Source organism: Arachis duranensis, chromosome 9 (assembly GCF_000817695.3).
Source record: "Arachis duranensis cultivar V14167 chromosome 9, aradu.V14167.gnm2.J7QH, whole genome shotgun sequence".
In the NCBI taxonomy this organism is placed as follows: Eukaryota; Viridiplantae; Streptophyta; class Magnoliopsida; order Fabales; family Fabaceae; genus Arachis; species Arachis duranensis.
In genome coordinates, this window is record NC_029780.3 from 92,715,764 (window position 1) to 92,728,688 (window position 12,925).

Below are 12,925 nucleotides of genomic sequence, written 5' to 3' on the forward strand. Positions count from 1 at the left end.
ATGAAACTTGGGAAGGATACCAACAAAGTACTTGGAGAGAATAAAGAGAAAAGTGGGTCAAGCATGAAAAAAGAAGATAGTGCTACAAAGGAATCATGGGCTGCTGACCAAGGGCCCAATAAAAATATTAATCAACTTAGATTTGGACCAATTGAGGAGGTGAAGAATCTCACAATTAGACAGTTACTGAAGAACTTTAACAACATAGCCGAGGAGAAAGAAAGGAAAAAAGCAAGAGAAAAGGGTGATTGTGAAGCCCAGTACAAGAACATTATGAATATTGTGGGGACAGAAAGAGAATAACGTATTAAAGAGAAAGGGCCAGAAAAAAAAAAGTAAGTACATAGAGATGAAGGAGGAAGTGTTTTTATAGTAGAACTAGAATCGGAAGATAAGAAAGAGGACAGGGTGAAGGAGATAAAAGGAAAAGAACCAGAAAGCTGGGAAGTGGAGTTAGCTAGAAACATTAGCAAGAAATTCAATCTCAAAAGGAAGAGAAATGAACTAGAGCTCTTAATGCTAGAAGGTGCAGAGGAGCAAAGGAAAGAAGAGCTAAATGGGAAAGAAACATACAGGAAGAACAAAAAACCTGTAAATGTTATGGTGGACAATAAAATAGAGAAGAATGACCAAGACATGGCTGAAGAGGCGGGCCTAATCATGCCCCACCTTCAGCCATGAGCATCATCAGTTGGAATTGTCACGGGATAACGCCCTTGTGACAATTTTCAAACTTTAAAATCTGTGTTAACAGATTAAGCCGTCTATAATGTTTGAAATGGAAAATAGGGCAAAAGAAAAGTGTATTACCAAGATGAAAAGAAAATTACATTTTGCTAAGTCTTTTTGTGTAGAACCTTATAATTTATTTGGTGGTCTATGTATCTTTTGGAATGATAATATAGATATTAATGTTTACTATTGGGATCACAATGTTATTAAAACTAGAATGGATGATTTGAAAGGTGCTATTTTTTTTGTATATGGCAGGTTAAGATTTGAACAAACGAGAGCACGATAGAGAGAGTTATCAACAAGATTGTAAGGGCAACAGGAAGCCACACTACTTGTAACACCCTATCTTTCAAAGTCTTATGCTTAAGTAATAATTCAATGAGGGTTTGGTGCTACGATAAAGCTGAAATATAAATACTTATGTATAGAAGAAATATTAAGCTAGAAGCCTGTAAGAGGATTTTAAACTTCGGATAAAAGACAATTCACCAGTCGTTCACACTCGATAACATGTGTAAGCGCGCCTAAAAAGAGTAGATAATTAAAAGTTCAAAGGAAGAATAAGAGTAAAGAGACATATATATAAGTATATATAAATATATACTAGTCTCGGCCCGCGAAAATTAAACCGGCTAGAGTTACAACAGTAAAACAGTTGATATACATAACCTATCTATCCAAGAATACATCATAAGCCTCTATAGGCAAGTCTTTAAAATAAATACATCATATAAGTTTTTCCAAAAGAAGGAGAGCTTCTAAAATCAAAACAGAAACAAAAGTCTTATTCGCCATGTTCCAGATAAAACTCTCACTCACTAAAAAGCATTGGGACCTGCATCTGAAAAACATAAATAATATATGGGTGAGAACCCAAATCACCGGGTTTCCATTAGGGTAAAAGTGCTTAATCGATACAATATAAGGTAATAGGAACTCTCCAAGCAATCTTAATCTTCCACGTCTCATTGATCCAACCCTAGGGTTCTCACTAAACCAGAAAATGGCAACTTACGTAAGGAATTCTAAACTATCCATGTATTCTCAAGTTTTCACAAACCTCCAATCACCATATCAGGAACAAGTACAACCCTCAGTGTTACCATCGCCAGCAAAAGGAATTTTTTATTTGTTCAAACACACACAAAGTAATACAAAGAATACACAGATAGAGAAAACAGATAATACAATTAGATCAAATAGCATATAGATACAATTAATCAATAAGGCAAGCCAAATATAAGATGCACACCCAATCAATACATACAAATGCAAATGATGCATTTCAGCCCTATGGCCAATGAGCTCATCTGTCGGTTATACAGCCAAATTCAACATGTACAGTAGTGAATCTTGGACAGCCCATCGGTGCACACATCCCAAAGAGGTATTCACTTCTCTTGGGAGAATTATATAGAAAGGTTTAATTGTCCGGCTACATCTTGCGACGAAAAGTTAACAAAGTATCAAAACTCAACCTAGAGCAAGTGGGATGAACTACTGCATCTACCTAGGGAATTCCAATCTCAATTCGAAGTAAGTAGAGTGAACTACTACATCTACCCAAGGAGTTCTAATCTCAAGCCAAAGCAAATGGGGTGAACCACTGTATATATTCAGGGAGGTATCATATCAATCAAACTTATCTCCATCATCCAATCATATCAACTCATCCCTTCAATTACTTTCAATCTCATTTCAACTCAATAATTTCCTTCCCAATACTTTCTACCCTCTAATCCACCAAATCTATACTCATTATAGGGGTCACAGAAGTGAAAGAGCTAGTTGGATAGGTTAAAACAGTCAAAATCAACATTTTCTTGAAAACAGGACATCCTGCGTACGCATGAGCCCCCTTTTTTATGCGTATGCGTGGAACGCGCACAAAATACAATCAATTTTGTAATGCAAGTTGTGCGTACACATGGTTCATGCGTACGCGTGACTTGGTTTTTGTGCGTACGCCATGGTATGTGCAGGAAACTCTTTCAATTTTGTAACATCCCTCATGCGTATGCATGGATCATACGTACGCATAACTCCAAATTTCTACAACATTTGCAAAGTTTAGTTTTTAACCTCTAAATTTGAACCTCTACTTTTAATTTTGAAGATCTTTTCACTAGTTTTAATTTAAAGTAAAATTCACTCACATCCAAACTCCAAGCACCAAGTTATAACCCGTCAAAGTTAGTCAAAAATCCGTTTTTACCAAATCCTCACAATTATCCAATTTCATCAAATCTTAATTCAATTTAGTTCAAATCCACTCGAATACTATTTCTAAATATTTCAAACACTCACTTATCGATCCCTATCCATTTCAAGCCTAATCAACCCAATCATAATTCATTTAACACATTCCATCATATATATATATATCCTTTCTCAACAACAACACATAACACTCCTATATCCAAAATTCACAACCAAACTAAATTCAATCATTATTTCAACCAATTGCAACATAGCAATATCATCACTTACCTCAACTTACCAAGTAGAAAATTTTTTCACCTTATTACGGTCTCCGGTCCAATTTTCTCATCAATCATCATCATCATCATCAATAATACCACTCAATTCACATTTACAATCATGCATACACATGCTTATACATCTTCACATCATACATTCAAGCTATCCTTCAACCAAACATCCAACATATTACAATTTCTAATAAACCAAATAATCAACCACAATAATTCAACAACAATCCTAAGGCCACTTGCCTAGGACTTCATATCACATTACATGGTATTAACCCTAAACACACATACCTTAATGTCAAAAATTTTAAGCTTTTCCTTCCAACTTCCAAGCCTCTAATTGGTTCACACCAATGTCCAAGTTCAATTCCATAATTCCACCAAATCAAGCTTTTAATTAGTCAATCTAACACCGTATCATATATTTTGGCATAATGTCAAAATTAGGACTCATATAAATTGATAAACGAAGAAAAAAATGGGATCTTTCCCTTTATTCACTGAATTTAATGATGGAAACTACCAAGAACACAAGCTAGATAACTCCTATAACATGAAAATCACTAAAAATCCTTAATACCCAAGCTTAAAACACGAATTCAGATTCAAATAAAAAACTGGAGTTGGAATTTCAAGTTACTCACCAAGATAATAAAAAAAACTAAAGAGGAGGAGAAAACTTCGCGTGGTCACAAACAATGCGGCGATCGGAACTCTGTAGCAAAAGTTATAGTGATTTGAAGGTAATGGAAGTTAGGGTTTGTTTTTTTCCTTTCTCTTTTCTCTTCTCCATTAGGCTTAACATGGGCCCGCTTGGTGATTTTTGGCTTGTTTAGCGCAACCTTAGACCAAAACCTTTAAAATAACTGTTTGATTTTCTATTCTAAATTTTTTTCTCATCATTTATACATTTCAATTTTCATCACTCAGAGTACCAGACAAATTTAAGCTGGTACGAACAATTTTAAAGCTGTTACGCATTTTTCCCAAAATAATTATATTTTCACGCTCACTTTAATTTTTTTAAGTCAAATTTTATCATTAAATTTTTAAATTATAAATTCTAATATTTTTACATATTCCAAGCGTTTTTATCCTAACTAATATAGTTTTAATTAATTAATTTACTTAATTTAATTTTCTCGGATTTTACACTACTTATTGGAGATTGCAATGAGATTATGACTTAGTTTGGTAAAGATAAAGTAGAAAAGCTAATTTTTAAAATATAGTTTTTTAAAAGTTGTAGCATTTATGTTTGGCAAACCAAATTAAAAATAGCTTTCAATAAACACAAGCAATAATAATTGTGTTTGGTAAAATAGTTTTTAAAATTTAAAAATACTATAATAGACATAAATGCAAGCATTAAATTTGAAAATTAGTTAACATATGAGGTTATATTAGACTTTTAAAATTTGAAAAGCACAAGCTAACTTTGAAAAGCTCTATCTTAGGTGCTTTCAAAAGTACCCGATCTTTTAAAAGCTGTAAGCATAAGCATATAGTCTTTTTGATTTACTAAACACAAAATGAGGAGCTTGAGCTTTTAAAAAGCACAAACACCTCTTTGAAAAGCTTTACCAAAGCAAGCCTATAAGTCAAGATAAAAAAATTAGTCTACACCCGAAGTCGGTGTATCAAACAGAGGAATTTAAAGCTTTCATGGATAAAAATTCTCTTATAGATTTAGAGTTGAAAGGAAGAAGATTCACTTAGTTCAGCAACCCAAGAAATAGTTTTATCATTAGAAAAAAGATTGATCGAGCGCTAGCTAATTGAGAGTGGAAAAAAGTTTTCAGCATGCAAACCTGATAGCAGTTCCAGCGATAAGTTCTAAGCATTACCTATTAGCTTTGGAATGGTAGCCGAAATGAAGATGTCAAAGGTATTTTAAATATGAAGCATTCTGGGAAGATCATGAGGAATGTAAGAAAATGATCAAGAAAGAATGGAGAGGCTCAGGAAAAGGAAAAGACGTATAAGGAAGGTTGCTGGGTAAAATGAGAAATTGTAAGAGAGTGTTGAAAGAGTGAAGTAAGAAAATTTTTGTCAGAGTAGACAAGGAGATCAATAAACTTGAAGGGCTGAGTCAGGTGCTTCCTACACTGCTGGAGAAGATCCACATGGAAGTGCCGATGTAGGTGACAACGGGAAGAACGCCATGGTTGCAGTGGCGTTCAGTAAAGACAACCTTCTTCGTATTTGCGGTTATGGTGGCGCCAACTCTGCAATGACAGTCGACCACTCCAGTCACTAACACTCTTTTTCTCATCATTAGACAAAGACAGAGATGAAAGAGATAGAAGAAGCAAAGGCGACGTCGTTGGAGATAGTGGTATCGAATGAGAGAGAGAGATCCAAAGAGAGAGAGAGAGAGAGAGAAATCTTAGAGATAAACACGAAATGCTTCATATGTGTAGCTATTTGATGGATCTGGGATGATAGAGGATGAGGACGCAACAAATTTGGAGAGGAGGAGTTGAGACACAATAGCAGTGGAGGTTAGAGGAGGGAGAGAGGAGAAGAGAACAGGAACATTAATATAAGTTGGGCAATTTTAAAATTTTAAAAATTAGTAAGGATAAAATTGGCTAAAAATATATTTTAATCTTTGCCTCAAGCAAAATATTCATGTCTTTTTATTTTAAAGAGACACAAAATATATATTCTTTGTGGGTAGTTATATGTAACTGTGTCTCTCTTGAATTTGTGTCTCGCAAAACAAACAACATACATATGTTGTTGTGTGTGTCTTTAATATACATGAATATAAACCAAACGCAGTATGTGAGAACAGGTACAGGCAATATATAGCATTATACGATCATATGTCGTATCATAAACATTCATTTTGCTACGATTCTTCAACTACCAGAGGCCACAAATATAAATCTCAAAACATGACTAATCCTATCTAAATACAACAAAAGTAAGGCTAACACAATTCATCAATTCTCCAATGACATAGCATGTACATCTAAAAAAATTTAAAAATACATTTTTGATATTTTTGTTAAAATAACAAATTAGTCTATCATTATTTTTAAATAGGGTAAAGTACTAAATTAATACCCTACGTTTGAGCGTAATTCTGTTTTGATCTTTAAGATTTAAAGTGTCCTATTTAAATCTAAAAAAGTTTCACTTAACTTCAATGTAGTCCCACCGTGAGGTCAAAGTTAAACAATTAACGGAATGTCTTACATGACAGCAGTACAAGAACAAGGTCGATCATTTGGAGAACAAGTACAAGCTCTAAAGGCACAAAATCAACCGTAGATGCATCAATATATTTATTTATCATTCTCTTTAGTTCAATAGAAAATATTTCATTTAAATTATAAGAAAAATGATAAATAAATGTATTGATGCATCCACGGTTAATTTTGTGTCTTTGGAACTTGTACTTGTTCTCCAGATTATCAACTTTGTTCTTGTATTGTTGTTATGTAGAACATTCCATTAATTACTTAACTTTGACCTCACGGTAGAACTACATTGAAGCTAAATAATTTTTTTTTGGATTCAAATAGGACACTTTAAACCTTAAGGACTAAAACAGGATTATACCCAAACGTAAAAGACCAATTTAATACTTTACCCTTTTAAATATAAAAACATCTTTCACCTTTTGAAATGGAAGGCACACAAATTTCTCAACTTTGTTTTATTCTCTAATTTATAGTGAAAATAACTAACATAACTGTTAGAAATACAATTTGATTATTAAAATCAGTAAAATACATGAAGAGTGAGTTGACTCGTGCTTTGATTTTTTATTTTCTTTTTAAATTTAAAATAAAAAATTTAAAAGATTTTCAAGTTTTTAAATCTATATGCTGCAAAAAATATTATTGTGTTCATTTAAAAAATTTTCTTTAAAACTTTTTAAAATAGATTTTGAGACATCTACATTTTAGTTGAATACCTTTTAAAAAATTATGTTAGACTTCATATTTTTTAAAAAAAAATTTTGAGATATCATAAACAAAGTTAAATATGTGAGAAGCAAACTTTTGAATGCAATATAAATAATAAACTTTAAATGTAAAGAGATAAGAGTTCAAAAGATGCACACAAGTAATAATTCTTTGATTTCAGGTCCAAATTCAAGAATTATAATACTTTTGGTCAATTTTATATTTATGCATTAAATATATTTCATTTGTTTTAGGTTGATAGACTGAAATTTTATCAATGGGATTCTAGTAGAATTTTTTTTTTTTTAAGATTAGAATATAATGAAGTAGCAAATATTATTTGAGGATTTATTGTTATTAATTATAATTAAATTATACATATTGCCAGAACTTTAAGGATTTTTTATTTTAATAAATAAAATAAATGTAATAATTACCAAATTAAATAATTTTAAAAGTTATTATCAAAATCTGTCTTCCTCTCTTATCTTGTTTATACTGTGAATGAGATAATTTTATACGTATCTCGTTTACAGTGTAAACGAGATAAGATACATGGAAGCTTATCTCGTTTATAGTGTAATCGAGATAAGAGAGGATGTAAACGAGATACAATGAGAAAATTTTCCAACCGCTATAAAAGGATGTCTAACCCTTGGTATTCTCCACATTCATTTCATATCTTCTTCTGTCTCATTTTTCTCACAAAAAGAAGACAATAATGGAAAGTAATAACGTATACATTGTTGTGTGTGTTTACCCCAATTGTCGTATGACAAACAACGACAATGGGGTGATATTTGAGTATGAGAATCTGATTCTGTTGCGCACTCAGTGTATGAGTTCGTTGTCTGAGTTGAAGAGTTTGACATTGAACAACCTTGGTGGCACAAAAACGAGGGAGGCTGGAAGGGTAGGGTATAGGTTGCTAGCACCACTGGGTAATGAAGTTTGTCGGTTTTGACTATTTCTCCTTCTTGGGGACGAGCATGTGCGACTCATGTTCAACATCCATGAAAGAATTATGGCAGAGCAAGTGATGGAGCTTTCAGCCGAGGTTGGAGATGTTGGTGGTGGTGGTTCTGTACACTCGACTTATATACAGGACGACCGACCTCTTGCACCACCACCTATTCATGTCACCATTGCAGTGGAGGATATGGAGGTGGCTGAGGAAGACTCTGATGAAGAGTACGTTGCCGATAGTGGAGACAATGATTCTTCTGAGGGGGTGATGACGAGGAGTTTATACCGGAGATGCCCGCCAAGGTGCCTAACACGGCAAGCCCCACGCCACCAATCGTAATACTCCTGGGTCGGCCTAGTGTCAAACAGGTGCACAATGGAGATCCTGTGGCCTGAACGAAAACGGCTGCACTATCTCTCGTACCAATCGTGATGTCTGTCAGGCCACCAGACATCCTCACCCCGGCCAGTAGATGTCAGGAACCTATCAGAAAAAATAAATCAAATATAAATATGTTTATTGTAATTATTTAACTCTAAACTCAGTAAAACAAAGATAAATAAGACATTAGCGATACCTGTCAAGGTTGACTGGAGTGCCAGGCACCTACTGCTCTCTATTGAACTGCCATTTCACCCGGTCAACCTGGTGAAACTGCACAACATTGAAGCAGACAAGGGGAACGACTGACATCTATGTCCCTCACTCTTCCTCCTCGACGAACCAAAGACGGCACAAAGCCTGCATAGCAGGGTCATCATACGGTCTCCATACAAATTGAGAAAACCGTGACATAACTAATAATTAGCACTTATAATCGAATGCAACATAAAGGACTAAAATGAATTTGTGGTGGTGTCAAACATGGTACTAACCTCATCGAATTATAACCTATCGATTGATACTCTCTATTGCAGGACCCTGGCCTCATGCTGATCTCTGCTGCTGCTGCTGCAGTCCAACAAACCTGACACCAATCAAAAGAATAAAAGAAGTTCATTATGCACAAGTTTGTAAGAAGTTACAAATTCATAACTAAATGAAGTTACAAACAGTTGTTACCTCGCAGCCATATGATACATGTAGATCACTCGCTCCGGTGGACACCACTGAGAAAATCTTTGGTATATCCAGGATATCAACAACGGAGTGCAGCTAACGATGTATGTGATGCCTCGGTGTGCCGCCGAGCAAAGTGACTGATACGTCCAGGCCAGCACGGCCGAGCCTCAAGACAACGTTCAGCACTGCCCAAAGTCCTCAAGAAGTGGAAGCCAACGCAGGTGGACCAAGTTGTTCGACTTGTCCGTCATCAGATATCCTTCGATCAGTAACATGATGTAGCATCTAGCATACTGTCGGAGGGTCTCTGGATTGTCCGTAGGGGCATCTGGTGGACACGATCCTGCAGCCATACGAGCTTCAGCGTGAACGACTCCCTCCTCTGTGCCACCTGTTGTGGAGCCACCAGAGGCCTGGCACCCAACAGCCACTCCACCAACTGCCACATCTTCATCTCGTACCACCTAACAAAGTTACGGAAGCACCCCCAACAGGGTCCCCCATGTGTGCGTAGCTCTAGGTGGTACGCACTGTCCTGCACGTTGATAGTGACCTCGCCCCATGGGAGATGAAACGTGTGGGTCTCCGGACGCCATCGCTCTACAAATACCGTAATCAGGGCATTGTCAAATGTGAAATCCCTGAGAGGCACCGTGTCACCGAATCCAGTCTCCCTCAGATACAGGACGATGGCATCGGGTGGAAGAAGGGTATGACTCACTTGTCGGGGCAGTAGAAGGTGAGGCCTCTGAAGAAGAAATATATGTTCACAATTATCAACAAGTAATTTAAAATTTTTATTGGTTCTTTTAAACTTAACGGTCCTTATAATATTACTAAATTTTTAAATAGGTTTTTATATTTTTTTATTAAATTTCTACACTGTCTTTAATTTTGTAATTAGATATTTTCGGTATAAAAAATATTAAAGTTAGATAAATACTTTTTTATAAATTATAGATTTCATAATTAAGAACGTAATTAGATATTTAGTTATATATTTTTGAGAAAAATATTATTCTATTAGTTTTAATATATTTGATATTAAAAAATTCTAATTATAAAATTAAAAGAAGTAGAATAACTAAATTAAAAAATATAAAAAATCTAACTATAAATTTGAGGAAACTAAAAGAAATAAAATAGAGTTCTAAACTATTAATTATATAGTAATAACCTAACACAAGTGAAATAGATGATAGTTTCAAATTTCTACCAGTGACTTATTTCTAACTATACAAATTATATTCTAGTTCTTGACGACTATCCTAACCATGGCTACATACACACAAATATTTATATGGGATTGCATAAAATTCAATAAAACATAACTAACCGCAAAGTCAACTGCCTCGGCGTAATGTAAAGTTTCGTTCAACCTATTGATGTCTCTGTCATTACCAGCTGTGCGTGCCATCGTCGTATGTATTGATTATATGGTCAGAACGGGGTAAAAAAAAGGAGAAAGTAGTTGAAAAGTTTAAACTGGTGCCCAGTCAAATGCTGTCAACGAGTTGTATATATAGCTATCGCCTCTCTTATCTCGTTTACACTGTGAATGAGATAAGTTTTTACGTATCTCATTCACAGTCTAAACGAGATATACACGTGTCACGTCCACGTGTCTTATCTCGTTTACACTATAAACGAGATGCATGTAAACTTATCTCGTTTACAGTATAAACGAGATAAAAGAGGGAAACAGATTTCAGTAATAACTTTTAAAAATATTTAATTCGATAATTATTATATTTATTTTATTTATTAAAATAAAAAAATCCGAACTTTTAAGATAAAGTTATCGTTAAAAAAAAGTAATGCAATGAGTAAAAGTGGTCCAAGATTTAATTAAAATAATTTTATTAATTGATTAATTTACTATAAATAAATATAATAAAAATACAATTAATAAACATAAAATTAGTGAATTGTATTTTTTTTTCTTTGATTTTTTTCTATAGAATTATTTCTTTTTTATTTCTCTTTAATAACCTAAATTCTTTTTCTAATTCCCTCGTATCACCATTAGTTATTCCTATTTCAATATTCTTCCCCTTTCAAATTTTAAATTGAATGGTTTTGGCTTAATAGAGATCTTTATTGATATCTTTGAATGCTACAAAGTACAAATAACTGTTTATGTTTATTATAAAAGAAAAAATTTAAGTTTTTACTACCCACGAGCGTAATTACCCGTGCCATGTACGTGATAAGATTAAATTTATAATTTTAAATTATTTTTTTAAAATTAATTTGAAGTATAATAATTTTATTAACAAAAAAATAATATGTTATGTATTGTTTGTTTTTTTTAATCTAGTGTTAATTAGATTAACTCTAAAATAGTTATTAATCGGTTTTAATAATTTACTTTTTTCAATACATCAGACATATATATTGAATGTGATCATAAATAATATAGTAATAGTTAAATTCACCAACAAATATATTGTCTGTGATCACACTATAAAACAAATTAAATATAAAGGCTATTAGCACACACTTATAAATTAAATCTATAAAATCGCACTGTCTTTGATTCATGCAAGTATTTACTTATCAAATAAACTTAAAATATGAATAAAAAATATTTATAAAATGGACCTAGCATCACTTGAAAGAATCATGGAAAATAATCAACTTACCTTATCATCAATGAGAACCATTTCTATATAAGTCATTTTGTTCTTATCAAATTTGGATGGGACTTTCCATAACTTTATAATTCTTGCCTTTATTTTTTAAACTTTTTCATTACATAATCTACCATAGGTAATACTGTTGATAGAATTGTAGTTAGTATCACTTAGGTATGAAAAATAATAAACAGAAGAAGTTCTATGTCTGAGGTACGAATTTTCTAGATGATAAATAATTGTAACAATTCACTATTAATCCTTATATATATATACACACACACTAATTATACACGGTAATAGTTAATAAATATTTTTAATGGAGATACTTACTCAATATATATGTTATCGACATTAATTATATGCCAATATTTTTAGGAAAGAGCTAAAAGAGGAGATATATAAATATATATAATATTATTGCTATATAGGAAGCATACATAAATTGCTACATTTTTGTATTATATATATTTTATTAACCTTTATGATTAATTCAATAGAGATACTTACTCAATATATATGTTATCAACATTAATTATATGCCAATATTTTTAAGAAATAGCTAAAAGAGGAGATATATAAATATATATATAATATTATTGCTATATAAGAAGTATACATAAATTGCTATATTTTTTATTATATTATACAACTTAAAATTATATTATCATGTTATTATTAATTCTAGATACTTGCTATAATTATATCAAATTTAATTATGACTCTAAATAAATAAAATAGATAACATTCAATATTATTTTTTTTACATTCAATATTTACTGTAAATATAAAAAGTAAAATAATTAATAAAAAATATGAGCAAAAAATAAAATATATTAATTAAAATTTAATTTGTTATCTAATTAATCTTGTGTCCATACGATATAACTTTACGAAAATGTTATGAATCACAGCTTTTTTTATTTTACAAAAAAAAATACTATATATAGCCTTTATAGTACAAAAAATAATTATAAGAATTAATTATTGATATTGATATTAATCACAATTGATTATTGATACCCTAATTTTTTTAAAATATATTTTACCTTTTTAAAATATAATGCATGTACCGTGGAGATCTTATTATTATTATTATTATTATCCACT